This window comes from Tupaia chinensis, unplaced genomic scaffold (genome assembly GCF_000334495.1).
Source record: "Tupaia chinensis unplaced genomic scaffold, TupChi_1.0 Scaffold000322_1, whole genome shotgun sequence".
In the NCBI taxonomy this organism is placed as follows: Eukaryota; Metazoa; Chordata; class Mammalia; order Scandentia; family Tupaiidae; genus Tupaia; species Tupaia belangeri.
Genome location: NW_006159816.1, coordinates 1,602,927 through 1,608,588, shown reverse-complemented (window position 1 = coordinate 1,608,588; position 5,662 = coordinate 1,602,927).

Genomic DNA, 5,662 nt, shown 5'->3' with positions numbered 1-5,662 from the left:
TAATAAAAATAAATAAAAATAAAATGCTATAAAAAACTTACATAGAGTAGAAGAATGTAGGCATAATTAAGATTGGCTTTTCAAACCAGCATATTAAGGATAAGTTTTCTCTTTTGCACAATCTGAATTTATCATTTCAAAGCAAGCACATCTCCGTTATTATTCTATGTGATGAAAAATGAATATGACGGTCACAGATATAAATCTGTGGGACACGTATCCTAATTAGAATAAGCTGAATTATTATATTGGTCTGAATGACCTTATGAAAAATTTATTAAAAGAATAACAAAATATCCTGGAAATTGTGAATATTCACCTGATAAATATCTCTGAAATTACTTGCCCGGGGAGAATGACTTTGGTGAATGGATGACCACCATATTTCTCATGACTTGGTCTATGATACCAAATACCCTCAACATATTCATATTAAAATAAATTTTGCAAGTGAGTTCCTTCAAATTTTTGTGAGCTAGGCCAGCTAATGGGGTGGTAGTTAAGGCAACTGGATTCCACAATATTGACTGTATGATTTGAGTCCTGGATCTGAGCGCTCGAGCATGTCTAAAATCCTGAGAGGAGAAGGGATCCCAGCATGGCCATTCCCATGGGTGACTTCTTACTTTCCCCTTCTCTCTCTTTGTCTCTCACTGGTGAGTGCATGTGTCCTATAGCAAAATGAAAAAAAAAAGTTGTTTGTCCAGGTAAAGTTTATTTATGGAATCTTACTATATGGTGATCTGAAGTGGCTCATAGTATGTCTATGCTACGATAATATAAAGGTTGTTTTGACATTATTATAGCCATTTTTTTGTAAATTTTCCAGACACTTGAAAAGTGATGACTTTCCTGTTTGTATAGTACAGAACTCATGATATAGTTATTAAATCACTGTTTTTAATGATATTATTCATTTAATATATATCCTTGTGAATTTTTAAATAATTATCTTTTTATTTCATTTTATGTATTATTATTTCTTAAATTTGCTACAGGACATGGATGCCTACCAGAGAAATAAAGAGGGAGAGAGAGAATGAGTTAGTGAGTCACCAGGTCTGGAACTTGAACTGTGGTTGGCCATGTGCAAGTCCAGTGCCTTAACCACCATGCTACCTGCTTGCTCCTCCTTATAAATTTTTATCTGCTTGTTTTTTCCAAGCCTGAGAGAACAATGGTAAAGTTTCCCATTACTATTTTTTTTTGGTCTTTTTTATACTTTTGCTTCATAGTATTAGGTAATTCAGCATATTGGAGTTATGACCTTTATACTTTTATCATTGATTGTAACCATCTTTCTAACAACTTAAACTTTATATTCCATTAGAAATGTTTAACCTTAAAGTCCTCATTGTTTCACTTTAATGTTGTTTTCTATGTTTTATTTTTGTGTTCATCTTTCATTAACATGTTTTTCTAGCATTTTCACTTATTAATTTTGAGTTGATATTGTTTTGCTATATTAATCTCTTCTAGATCTTTTACATAAAGCCTTTAGATTTTCAATTTTCAAACAAATTTTGGGAATTTTCTTATTTCACTAATGAATGCATCTTACTTTTCTTATCTTTTTAAAAGAATTATTTATTTAATTTGTATTTAGTTAGTTTTAAATTTCCTATAAAACACATGCACTGAGCAGATAGTCAGAAAGAAAAAGTGAGAGAGCAAGCTGCCAGATCTGGGACTTGAATCGTGGTCAGTCATGTGGGAGTCCAGCACCCTAACCACCACAATACCTGTTTGCCCTTTCTTGTCATATTTTAAATGCAAAATGGCTTTGTTCTCTCTCTTTTTGACTTTACTTTTGTTTTTAAATTGTATTGTGTCTCACCAATTCTTTGGTTCATTCTCCTCTAACAGCTATCAGGGATACCTTTTATTTTCTTCTGCAGTAATTCTAAGGTATAATGTCAGTATTTAAATGTAAATTGCCAATTTATTTTTCAAAAGCACTTACATGTTTTTTTTCTGGTTATATTACTTTCAAAAATTATTCAGCTCTGCTCGTGGTCTCCAGATACCCTGCCTTCTAAGGATAGTAATGCTGGCCTCTCTTCATCTCCTTCTTTTCTATTTATTTATTTTGCTTATTGTTAATGTTTCTTCAAATGTATTTTATCAGCTTTTAACATGTAGGAGCTACAAAAAGTTCATAAAAATTGTATACTATGAAAAAATTGTGCATGGGGACCAGCAGTTAGCGTAATGGCTGTGTCGCTGGACTCCCATGTAGTTGACTGCGGTTCACGCCCTGGACCCGGTGGCTTAAAACTCACACTGGGCGCGTGTGCGTGCGTGCTCAAGATCCCAAGAGGAGAATGGAGGAGAAGGGATTGCGGTGTGGCCATCCCCTCTGGGGGGTGATTTCTCGCTTTCTGTCTCTCTGTCTCTGTCTGTCTGTCTGGCAATAGCATGCACCCTATAGCAAACAAACAAACAAACAAAAAACCCCCCCCAAAAAAATGTGCATGAATTTCAAGGAATTTTTTTTGCACCAAAATAAAAGTCCATTATCTATCAATGTCTTGAAGTCCCCTTGTATATTCAAATCTCACTGGCAAAAATAATCTTTCCTTGACCACATGTCTTTCTCCTACAATTGGTTCATCTCCTCCTTACTGCCAAATTTCTAAAAAAAGTTGCTATCAGTTATCCCTGTGTCTTACCATATCAGGCTTCTGCCAAATCAATTTCCTTATTTTCTTTCTATTTCTTGTGTGTTTCTTTCTTTTTTCTTTTTTTTTTTTTTTGAGAGGTTTTTCGTTATAGGGCACGTGTGGTCGCCAGACAGACAGAGAGAGAAAGAGAAACAGAAAACGAGAAATCACCCCCCAGGGGGATGGCCACGCCACAATCCCTTCTCCTCCATTCTCCTCTTGGGATCTTGGGCACACACGCACACGCGCCTGGCATGAGTTTTAAGCCACCAGGTCCGGTACGCAAACCGCGGTTGACTACGTGGGAGTCCAGCGACATAGCCATTATGCTAAATGCTGGTCCCTCTTGTGTGTTTCTTCTCAGTCCTTTATATAAAGCCATCATGCTCTACCAGGCCTTTGCATGTTGTAATATCTCAGGGCTTGGTCCTGGGTTCCTTATCTCCTCTCTCTGGGACATCCATGCCAAAAGTTTCGAAGGACACTATTGGCAGATAACTTGCAAATACATATCTCTAGTACCAGAACTCCCTCTCCAAGAAACTTCATGTCCACACTTGCAACTGCCTTCTTGACATCTCCGGGTATAGCAAAAGTATTTTATAATTGATGTGTTTGTGACTAAATTCTTGATAGTCCTTCTTGACCAACTCATCATTAAACAAAGAGAATCCTGGGAAAGCCAAGAATGAGTAATTGGAAATGAAACTAGAGAGGTGGCCCAGGTTCTGATGTAACCAGCCTTGAAAATCATGGCAAGGACTTTGGGTTTTACTTTGAAATGCAAAGCCATTCGAAACTTTTGAACAACTAGGAATGCTGATAGGAAAAGTGTTACATAGCTCAGAGAAGCTGTCTTTTTCTGGTGTCCTGAATTTAGTGATGCTCTTCATTTAAAGATACCTACTAAAGCAGAATTAAGTTTAAACTAAATTGAACCAATGTATGATGATACTTTCTATGGTTCCCAAAGAAAGGTGTGTAGCTATATGTTTTGGGCATCATGTTAGGAGAGTGCCTTTTAGAATTTTAGCATATAGGACCACATATCATTTGAAATTCTATTTAATCTTTAGAGAATATTTACAACAATCCAATGCCCCCTAGAATAAAAGAAAGCATTTCATGTGGCAGACCATGATGGAGGGGAGGCAATAAAAGAAAAAGCACAGCTTGAAGCGCAGTATAACTGGGTGACTTACACCTCCCCGCTGAAAGCAGCAGACTTGCAGTTACGGAACTGCTAATCTGTTCTACTGTTTTTTAATCAGATGTTGGCATTATCTGCCACTAATTGCTTTTTCATTTCCACTTGTAATTATTCCATTGCATGTTTGTAGTGAGAAGCTGAAAATGAGGCAGATCACTGAGAAAGAATTAATTGTTAATGAATAATCATCAGTAGGAAGCCAATTTCATTATCTTCAAAGAGGTAGCCAGAGATTAACCACTAGCTGTGGTTCTTCTACTTTCTGTGCATGACTGTAAAGTAATCACAAATAATCACGCCCTCCAACTTCATCAATTATTTTCTATTATGTGGATTGATACCCATTTTTGTCTTTGTTGTTTAATGATAATGGCAGTATTCATGCTGGGGAGTGCTAATTGGAAGGTGTTACATTCAGTGGGCTCTAGGCCTAATTATTAGAGCATCTTCTTCATTAGCACATGATCCTACAAGGGTTGCATGGTGGGAGTTACTGATTTTTCCAAGTTACAAGAATATTATATTAGGAAACTTTTGCATGTCCTTATGCTAAGTAACACACAGGAAATCTTATGTCTGGTCAAAGTTGTTTAGATAACAATGAAGACTTTCTGTGTAAATAAACCAAATAAGATTACATAATCTTACATGAATCTTTGAACATAAAGCCTGTTTCTGTCCTAGAAGTAATCTGTTCAGGACTGTTCATGAGCTTTTGCTTCTGATTTGTTTCTGTCATTTACCAACACTCTAGAATGGCTCACACGACCCCCTGGGATTATTACAGCTTGTCCTGGAGCTTTGCAGGCTATTAATGTAAACATCATCAGATGAGTTTGAAAGGCAGGATGGAAGGGTCTTAATGTTTGTTTTCTAGTGGTTAGGTGATGTCATTCTACACAGACTTAGGGAAAAAAACAAAAGCATAGCCCTACTTCACATTTGCACCAGGTTGCAAAGCTTCTCAAGGGACCTTCGCATGTATTAGTTTACCATATCCCTTAAGAAAGCTGCACAGTGTCTGCCTTGGCCCCAGAAACTCTTTTGGTACAAATCCAAGGTTCAGTACGGCATTGGTACATTCGCCTGCCTCCCCTTTCCACAGTACTCTATGAATCTTTAGCAAGTGTGATTAAATAGGCTACCCTTCAAGTCTAAAGAGCTTCCTCAGTGTTTGCAATCACTTCCAGGCACTCAAGGCTCTATTTCTAACTAAACCCACAGCTAGAGAAAGGCACAGCATGCAGCATTCTCAAGCTTATTGGATTATAGAACATATTTTGGAAACATCTCTAGGAAGAAAACTGCAAAAGATAAAAATTGGATGTAGTTGAAAAAGTATAGATTTTGATATTAGTCCCAGCCATTATGCTGGCTATGTGAGCTAGTGTAAATTATTTTACCTCTTGGAGTCTCAACTTTCTTCTTTATATAATTATAAAGAATAATGAGACATAAGAAAATTTATATTTGAAGTGCGAAACTCAGAAACTGGCACTCAAGCAGTGTTTGACCCGGTTAGGAGCAAGCAGATCATGAAGATCTTTAAATGTCTGAATAACAGGTTGGTTCTTGGAAATAAATGAAAAGTTTCTAAGAAGTAAGTTAAACAAGTACTTCAGAAGGCAAAGCCTAAGAAGCCGTTGATTTGGCACAAGAGAACTTATGTCGTATTCATAAAAACTCCACTGTGAGGTGGCTATTTTTTTCTCTATCCAGCAATTTAGAGACCCCGGTTTCCTCCACTGAGTGGTATACTGCCCTCAGAATCCATAGCGTCTAAGCCCAT